The sequence below is a fragment of the Lepus europaeus genome, chromosome 4, assembly GCF_033115175.1.
Source record: "Lepus europaeus isolate LE1 chromosome 4, mLepTim1.pri, whole genome shotgun sequence".
Taxonomy (NCBI): Eukaryota; Metazoa; Chordata; class Mammalia; order Lagomorpha; family Leporidae; genus Lepus; species Lepus europaeus.
This window is the reverse complement of record NC_084830.1, coordinates 46,698,333-46,708,686: the sequence shown is the minus strand read 5'-3', so window position 1 is coordinate 46,708,686 and position 10,354 is coordinate 46,698,333.

Here is a 10,354-nt window from a genome sequence, read left to right as displayed (position 1 = left end):
CACCCCGGGGAGTCCCGGTCTCTCTGCAGCCCCGCGCGGGCTCTCGCTCCTCGCCGGCCGCCTGCGGGAGCCCCGCGGCCCGGGCGCAGGGAAACGGCGGTGGCGCCCCCCAGAGCCGGCCTGGCGCAGGCGCCTGGGCAGAGGGCTGCGCCGGCTCCGGGTGCTGGTACCGTCTCTCCGCGATCGCCAGCACCAGGCCGGCCATTCGCTTCCCTTCAGGGGCCAGCCTGGAACCAGGGGAGCCTCCCCGGGCGCCGGGCGCAGGGCCCAGCTCGGAACGGCCCCGTGCTCTCGGTAGGGGCACCGCTCTCCACAAAAGACAGGCGGTCTACACCCGACCCTCGAGGTCAGGCAAAGGCCACGAGACTCGAGTTTTGAAGGAGGCGGAAGGCTGGTGCGCTCGCCTGCAGGCCCCAGCGTCTCCGGGCGCCGGCTGTGGCCGCTGCTTTCCGCCGGGTTTGCTCGCGGGATCCTCCTCCCTCTCGCGGCCTGGCCCCCGGCTGCACAGCAGCCCCACTGCCCCTCTCTCCTGGCCTTCCCCCTCCCCACGTCCCGGCTGCATTCCGACCCCCCCCCCCCCTTTTCCCCAGCCCGCTCCTCTCCCACCGCTGGCTGCCCGGCCTCCCCCCTCCCTCTGCAGCCCTACCCCAATCTGTTTCTCTTCAGCCCGGCCTCGCCCCACCGCGAGCCTCCGCAGTCTCTCCCCAGACTCCGCGTGCCTGCCTTCCCCGCCCACTGCCGCGCGCAGTCCCCGGGCCCCGCCGCAGCGAGACCCGCGCCCGAGGACGGCCGCTCGCTCCCGCCGTGGTGCGGCCCCTGCACTGCGGCGGGCAGGCGGGCTCTCCCCTGTAGAATGCCCTCCTTGAGGCGCCCCCACAGCTCTGTGGGGCTAGCGTGACTTTTTGCACTGAAAAAAGTAAGACTCTGGGGAGGGGAGAAGTGACTTTTCCAAGGCCACTCACCGTGAGGTTTGGCAGCCTGAGACAGAACCCGGGCTCTGACCCGCAGCCCAGGGCTGTTCCCGCACGGCCCACGGCACTCATTCCTGGCCACGCCTCTCGGCGGCGTGTCTTGCTTTTTTCTTTTCCTAACGGTTTCACTTGGTCTCGGGAGATTGCCTCCTCCCCCACGTCGCCAGTTGTGTGCCTTCCCCGCCTCTTAGTCCCCTCCCTCTCAGTCTGTGCTTGGGGGGAGGGGGGCGCTGTTCACCTGACAGCCCACGGTGGGGGGGATCACTGCTTCCCTACCCCACACCCCCACCCCTTAAACTTCCTTCAGATCTGCACACGGGCCTCCCCCAGGTGGTGACAGACACCCACAGCAAGTCTGGGTGTCAGACAAGGTTACCAATATATTTCATTTTCCCTCCGCAGCGATTACCTGGACAGTGCTGCATTACCCCTGTTTTACAGATACTGAAACTGAGGCCTAGGGTCACACTGCTCCAATCTAGCCTCTGACCCACTGGGCACTATGCTTGGATACTCCCTCGACCTCCCGGGGTATCCCATCGGGACCATTTTGCTGGCCTACTTACCTACCCACCAGGCTTTGGTTGGGGGATTTGTCAAGCCCTCAGCCCTTACCCTCGAAGGTGCTTTACTGTAACATTTTGTTTCTTCCTTTCTCCATGCTTGAAAATTGTTATCATTGACTAAAGGAAAATAGAAAGAAAAAACTGTTTCTCACATTGGTGCCACTACAACAAATCAAAATGGTTTTTTGCCTATATGGGTTCCCTTACATTCTTTCTTTACTATTTGTGCACCTGCTTTTTCATATTACAGCAATCCAGGAGTAGATGCTATGTTGCTCTCTCCTCTTGTCACTTAACATGATGCTACCCAACTCATTGGCTTCATCCTCTCTCCTCTGAATCCCTCCCCCGCCCCGTCCCAGGTCTCCACTCCTCTGCTGTCCACCTGCAAAGCCAAAGACCCCACACTCTGCGTCCCCCTGCCCTCAAGCACATCTCTCCTTCTGCCCACCTGCCGCCACTGGGGGGCACCTGGTCTGGGTTGGCCTGTGCTGCATCTTGCTGTGCACATTTGTAACCCAAAACACTGTCCCACGGAGGCTTCCTCCCTGAGCTGTGTCTCCAATCCCTTCCCTTGGGGAAATGAACACTTGTGGTTCATGTTATCAGTCTTTAAATTTTATCAGTGCGTGTCTGGTTAATGATGATCCATGGTTTCGGACCCTCCATCCAGCAAGTGTGTTTCCTGCCTACCCCAGCAGCACTGCTTGTTCTCGTGTTGTCCACAGTATGTTATCTGCTGCAAGTTATCCGCAAACAGGAAAGAGAGGAATGAGCTTAGTCCCTGTGGCTTGGACCTCTCTGCACACTTACACAGTCACCTGGAACAGCAAAGAACCATGGGACAGGGACCACCAAGGATGTGGCCTGTTGTCTGTCAGGCCCATCCTGGGGCTGCTCTCACCCTCCCTCCTTGCTGCCAGCCTCAGATCCATGCAGAAAAGTTCCGGCTGCTCTGTCATCGTGTCACACTTGAGGAAATTAGAGGCATAAACTCAATGGAAGGGGCCCAAGGTGCCTTCTCAAACTTGACAGAAATGTAACAGGGCTAAAAGCAGGGACTTGGACTCCCAATGCTCCCAACTCTATGTTAAAACAACATCAGATTGCAATGTGACAACGATCCACAGTAGTGTACAAAGCCCTATGTATGTGTCTCAGATTAGAATCCAGCCCAATGTTAAAAGGACCAAACCAAGGCCTTTGCTGTGTGTGTTGTAAAACTAATGATACCAAGAGTAAACAGGCTGAAATTCGTTTTCAGGTCTTCATACGAGATTCAGAGTCTTTGAAGTGATGCTGCAGAATTTTAACATTTCCAGCTAGCCTCAGATTCCCTGGTAATTTCCGCAGCAGTTTCTTCTACAAGGAACATTTAAAAGGCGTGCAACTTCCTTGAGATGAGCTGAGAAGTGCTGGGGTATGCACCGTTAGCAATTTGACCTTAGCTTTCTTTTCCTGGAGATTTCCCATTCTCCCAAGTAGGTGCAAGTACAGACAACTGTGCAGGATGGTATCTCCTGCCCCCCTGTGGATGAACAGGGAATTACCTGTGGAGAACCAAAATAACGCCAGACCAGGAAAGTTCACATGGTTTTCAAAGTTGAGCAATGGATATTGAAATCTGTTAAAGTAAATTCAATGAGCTGGAGAGCCATCCCTAAAGTGTGTAGCATTTGGCAACAAAGCACTCTGAATGAGAGATCTTCTTGTCCAGAGATACACAGCCAAAAGCAAATAGAACTGCCTTAAATCTGAGTTGTTACTGTTTTAAGTTACTATTTTTTCTTTTCTTTTAAAAATATTTATTTATTTTATTTTGAAAGAAGGAGTTACATAGAGAGAGTGGAGGAGACACACACATGTGCACATGCACACACACACACACACTCTTCCTATTGCTAGTTCACTCCTCAGATGCCCACAATGGCCAGGTGTGGACCAGGCCAAAGCCAGGATCCAGCAGCTTGATCTCAGTCTCCCACATGGGTGACAGGGCTCCAAACACTTGGGCCATCTTCTGCTGCTTTTCTCAGGCAGTTAACAGGGAGCTGGAATGGAAGTGGAGCAGCAGGGACACGAAGCAAGACCCATATAGGATGCTGGCATCGCAGGTGGCAGCTTTGCCTGCCAAGCCACAATGCCAGCTTCTAAATTGCTATTTTATATTATCTGCTCAGGCAGAGAAGATTCTCTTAAATAATAGAGTTTTTGTCTCTTACCTTCATTAATGTGTCCCTTGAAAGGCAACTTTTATAAAGTGATTGAGTGTGATGCAACTTCATGGTGGACCCTATCCACAGGTGCATACATCCTAGAAAGATCTCAGTGCCTGAAGTTTTGCACAGATGAAACCACTTCTTTAGTTTAAGGTGTTTTGTCTCCATCAGGTCCTATTTAACATGCAAACACTATCTAGTAGGATTCCTATTCATATTTTCCTATTACCACAACATTCTGCATAAACCAATACATTGATATGATTAGTTATCTGTCCCAAAAGAAATGAGACCAAAAACTGGTAGGTTTTGATTATAAGAAGGATAATAACAAAAAGGAGTAGGGACATGGATGAAAATTCTGTTCCTTTGTGGGGAAATCATGGAGCTCAGGTTGCCCAGTCTTCCTTCCTTCCTTCCTTCCTTGGTCCTGCTCATATCTGTTGTTGACACTTTCACACAGTTTCACCTGCAGAAAGGGTCCTTCAAAAAAAATGAAAGCTGGGCCGGCACTGTGGCATAGCAGGTAAAGACACCACTTGCAATGCCAGCATCCCATATGGGCACTGGGTCATGTCCCGGCTGCTTTACTTCCAATCCAGCTCTCTGCTGTGGCCTGGGAAAGCAGGAGAGGATGGCCCAAGTCCTTGGGCCCCTGCACCCGCGTGGGAGACCTGGATAGAAGTTTCTGGTTCCTGGTTTCGGATCGGCGCAGCTCAGCCCTTGCAGCCAATCGGGGAGTGATCCAGTGGATGTAAGACTCTCTCTCTCTCTCTCTCCCTCCTTCTCTCTCTGTGTAACACTGCCTTTCAAATAAATAAATAAATAAATATTTTTTAAAAATGAAAGCTGTTAGCTTAGAGTACTGGCAGTGCTCTTCAAAGCGTGGTCCAGAGTGAAAGTGTGGGACATTCAACACCAGGAGAAAATAGAAAGGCTCTGTTTGTTTCAGGGAAGTGGAGGAAGAGGAGAGAAACAAAGAAACGACCTGGAAGGGCATATCCAAAATAACACCTCTTCTTCTTTTTTTTTTTTTTTTTTTTTTTTTTGACAGGCAGAGTGGACAGTAAGAGAGAGAGACAGAGAGAAAGGTCTTCCTCTTTGCCATTGGTTCACCCTCCAATGGCCGCTGCGGCCAGCGCATCGTGCTGATCTGAAGCCAGGAGCCAGGCGCTTCTCCCGGTCTCCCATGGGGTGCAGGGCCCAAGCACTTGGGCCATCCTCCACTGCCTTCCCGGGCCATAGCAGAGAGCTGGCCTGGAAGAGGGGCAACCGGGATAGAATCTGGCACCCCAACCGGGAGTAGAACCCGGTGTGCCGGCGCCACAAGGCAGAGGATTAGCCTGTTGAGCCACGGCGCCGGCCAACACCTCTTCTTCTTAACTCATACTGGAAGGTATCACAATTTACATTGAGACCCAGCATTCGCTTTCTTTCATTTGTTTCTTTGGCAGAATGATTGACAGAGACATCGAATGAAAGGAATGAAGACCTGCGCCAGATGACATTAGTGCTCTTGACCTCTCTGGGCCTTGATTACCCAATTCTGTCAGCAGAGCAGGGTCAGCTCCATGCTTGGCCCCAGGCCTGCCACCACTGTGACAGCTGTGAGACTGGTGGGGAATTAGAGATTTGCCAGCCTTATCAGTTCCATTGCAGGGCACATGGATGCCCAGCCAGGCTGCCGTTTGCTAACACAACACCAGTGGCTCTCAAAGTGATCAGCAGCATCACATTACAAATGCACATTCTTGGGCCTCACCTCCAGTCTACAGAGTCAGACCCCCTGGGGCTGAGACCCAGCAATCTGTGTGTTAACAGCACCAGAGGGGTGCTGATGCCAGAGAAGCTTGGAGATGCAGTGGCCTATACCATGAAGCAGGGGCATGTTACCTGCCAAGGACTTGGAGAAATGCTTTGATTTTTAAGGGCAGGCTGCAAAGGCAATGCATAGTACGCAGTTTTATTTTCAGATGAATGATTCTCATTCCTAGCAAGCAAATAATTTTCGTTCTCCATGTCAGCCAGGTGTATTTAATTGCCTACAGCTATACTAAGCCAAATATGGCCAATCTGGCATGTCTCTAAAACCCAGTGGATGCAGGCTGCTTAGAACCAGAGAGGGAGCCAGGAACGGGAATGTAGTGGAATGCAGGCACCTTCCTATCTAGTACTGAAGACAAAGGAGGGACTCAGGGTCCCAGTGCTGCCACTCTGGCTAGCCGCACTCAGAATCTCCTGACTTTAGCATTTTCTAGCCCGAATGGAAATGACAATATTTCCCTACAGGTTTTCTGTGGTGATATACAACAACATGTGTTAATTTTTAATCACAGATATTAGCAAGTATTTAGACTTTTAGATAGCACACAAATTCTCTGTTAATTGTAGTAGTTTTCACTCTTTAATCTGCTGTTTTGGAATTAGATTTAAACATTTTAACTTAATTAGCTTCCATATTCTTTTAAGAATTTCTTTTTTTAAAGTAGCTTCTCTAAAAAGGCTGAGTTTGTTTGACACAGCAAGATTTTTACTGTATTTCACTGTAAATGTGTGGCTACACTTTTCTTCTGTAATGATTCGATGTGTTTTATGTTTGTCCAAATATTCTAGATTGAAAACACATTGCAGTTTGCTAATAGGTATTGGAATACTTAAATTGAGCAGTGCTTTCTCAAATGAGCATATAGGATGCTTATGAGAGTAAAGATGAAATACTAGGAATGATTTGATCCTTACCAAATCATGCATAGAAAATTACAATTGTATAGGAAATTGTCTTTCCTGTTTAGGATCAGATTTGGTTTGAAAAATTACTACCAACTTTGTAAACATTAAAATAGAAGCAATAAAGATGTGAAATTTCACACAGGGGATCTACAATGTTTGGGTAATTATAAGCATATGGCTCCTTTACATGAGATCTGTTTAAAGTGTACTTACTAGGGCTCTGGGAAAACAGAGGTTCTCAGATTCAGGGTTTATTTACATGCACTGAGAATGTCACATTTACTATCAATTTATCACAATCAATTTTTGCTTCAGAAGTCTAAATAGTACTAGCTAAATAATCACAGTGCCATTTATTGTCATCTCATCGGTTTGTTAATACACCAGGTGGTTTTACTGCCGCAAGAAATTGCAAATAGCAATAAACCATTCAACTAGCTAGTCAAGATTGTCAAATACTTTCCCAATAATTTTAGAAGAACTTTCTTATATTTTATGTTAATATTTGGGCACAAGCTTGCATTGACTAATTTCAATATATTCAAATCAAATAAAAATGATTGATGTAACAGTATCATTTCATATGCTTTTGAAAAACACTGCTTCAATGTATCTGTTCCTAGGATCACTGAAAGTAAACTCCAATGTGTTACCTCTATACCTAGAGTTAAACGAATACTTTAAATCTGAGCAACGGTTGAAATTGCACTTGGAAACGAATTAACATGGGGTTTAAGAGTGTGAAAAGTCTGTGTAATCCGAACCTTTCCTCAAAACACCTTCTCTCCAAGACTTTGTTCCTGGAGAGCTGATTATAAAATATCACAGTTACAAGCTATAATACATTGGCCTCAGAAACAAAGTACAGAGATGGAAAATAGAGGAGGGACTGCCAGGAACTGGGGCTGGCGGGATGCAGAGTCAGTGTTTAATGGGTACAAAGTCCCAATTTGGGATGATGAAAAAGTCCTGGAGATCGATGTGGTGATGGTTACTCAACAGCGGATGTTCTTACTGCCGCTGAACTGCCCGTTTTAAAAATCGCTGAAATGGTCAGTTTTATGTTTTATGTATTTTACAATAGAAACACAAAGATTTAGTTAAAAAATTTTAAAATGCGCATTTGAAAAACTATATGCTTAAAGACAAAATGTTTATAGATGCCTGTATTGACAATTTTGGTCTTTTGACCTCATTGTCAGTTAGCAAAGCTGAATGTGGTTTTATAGCTACACAATGTCAGGAGGGGAATCTTATTAGTCCTGGGGCTAAAACCCACTCTACTTCTCCAACTATTCTGTGAACCACTCTCAATTCCTCATCTGATTTTTTTTTCTTGTAAAAGGCTATTTCAGTAAAGATTAGAATTGGCTATATTAATTTCATTTTATTGAAGGAGATTTTTAAGCACTGTATGAAAAATTCCTGGTAGGGTCATTTGAAAGTTTTATTTTTATTTTATTTTTTAAAAGATCTATTTGAAAGACTGAGAGACAGAAAGAAAGTGGAGGAGAAAGAAAATATTCTATCTACTAGTTCACAACCCCAATGGACACAGTGGCCAGGGCTGGGCCCAGCCGGAGCCAGGAGCCTGGAAGTGAGGCTGCCAGGACTCAAACCAGTGATGCTGTATGAGGGATGCTGCCATTGCAGGCAGTGGCTTAACCCTCTGTGCTCAATGCCAGCCCCCACTCCAGTGTTTAACAGTCCTCAATGGAAAGGAAAATTCTGAAATAGTAAAATTTGGTGGTTCCCCCCCCCCCTTTGCCTTTTCCCTCTAGAGTTGTTATTTTCTCGGTGGGTTTATCTCTTGGGAAACTGTCAGTTAATGCCTAATAATGTCAATGAATGCCTCTTTAGGGCAAATTAATTAATTCTGGATTTAAGTTCCTAGGCAAATATGTATTTTTGCACAATATACCTGGGCTCCAAAGTCATGATTCTTTTGCATGGTGACAATGAAGACCCAATGAAAGTCACGTACATCGCTGTGGCCACATTCCCCTCTTGGACTCCTGCCACATTCACCATGTACACGTTACAGTCATAGCTTCTCAGGGCAGGACGAGCCTAGAGTGCAGGCATTCTAGTCTCTTTTTTAGAGATGAGGAGCCATGGCTCAAGGCACTGGTGAGAGGCTCCTTTCACCTGTCTAGGTCATTCAGTCTCCAGCACAGGCCCTCTGACCATGAACCTAGGACTCTTTCTAGAACAGCAGCAAGCACCGCTGTTCTTCAATAAGTGGCCATTTGAGTATCTCCATCGTCCAACCAAATAAAGAGTCAAAGGGTCATTTATGTGCTATGTAAGTTTTCAGGTATTTTCCACTGGGGTAGGTAAATTGGATGTAGACATTTAGGTGCTTTGTATCTATAGGGGTTAACTAGAGGTATTCACAAGGTTACTTCAAAATGTTCATCTCTGGGCTGGTGCTGTGGTGTGCTGGGTAATGCCACTGCCTGCAGTGTTGGCATCCCATACGTGCACCAATTTGAGTCCCAGCTGTTCCTCTTCTGATCCGGCTCCCTGCTAATGCACCTGGGAAAGCAATGGAAGATGTCCTAAGTACTTGGACCCCTGACTACTGTGAGAGACCTGGAAGAAGCTCCTGGCTCCTGGCTTCAGATTGGCCCTGCTCTGGCCATTGCAGCTATTAGGGGGTGAATCAGTGGATAGAAGATATCTCTCTCTCTCTCTCTCATATTAAATAAATAAATCTTTAAAAAGAGGTTCATTGCAAAATAGAATTAAAAGATTATCTTGGAGCAAAAAGTTTGAAATCTATATGCAGCGTCTTCAAAAAGTTCACGGAAAAATATATATTATGAAACAACTATGCATGGATGTCAAAATATATTTGTTGATTTCATTTCTCATGAAGTCTTTGAAGTCATCTGATAGATGACTTACATAGTTCCAGGTGCACCCCCACTAGGTGAGGCACACAGGATATGGTTATCAATCTCTCTCTGCCGCATCAGGGTCTGTGTTGACCTGGGCTGGCCTCCGCTTGCTCTTAACCATTTCTCCTGCATCGTAAAAGCAACAGACATGGTATTCCACAGTGAGACTTTTGCTTACTTGAAGGACCTAAGGAACTTCATGGGCTATTCTCCTTATTCCTTCCTAAATAATGCTGGCTATCTCAGTGTTTCACCAGGACTCTAACTGGCCAAAGTATTGCCTTCCTACATTGACAAGAAGGAAACCAAGATGAGGCAGATAGCAGGTCTTCATCCAGTCCTCAGGAATTCTCTGGTTGTGACCCTTGCCGCATCTCCCAGGAGGACACAGTCGCCGAGAGGGGACGCAGCACATGTCCAGTCTTTGAGCAACACATACGTGTTCATGTTGAAGAACAGGAACACTTGCCCAAGCTCTCCAGCTCTCAGCAACTGGAGGGATGCCAAAGCCTGCGAACACAGCAGGGGGTTGCTTCCAGGTGTTCCATCGTCCTGCCTCCCTGAGCCCACCATCGCAGCCTCTTTCCTCATCTCTTTCTGCTCCACGGCAGCCTGCCTCTCAGGGTCAGTCACGCTAATTTTTCCTTCCCACCTCCTCCTGTTTCCCCTGCCTTTCCTTCTTCTCTTCTTCTTTCCATCACTCTTTCTATTTGTCTTTTACTCACTAGAATTTAGGACAAATGCACATCTTAAAATTTCCTCCTTATCGTGGTCTGAATCGATGCACAAAATGAATTGGATTTTCTATTTTCTTCCAGGAAGAAAAAAAAATCCTGCCACTTGAAACTAATCTATTTTTCCTTTGATTCCAATGTGGCCCTTGATAGTTATATATTCCCACAGATGCCTCAAAAAGGGGTAAGGGAAATGTCGCTCTCCCATAATGATTTTATTATTTGGTATTT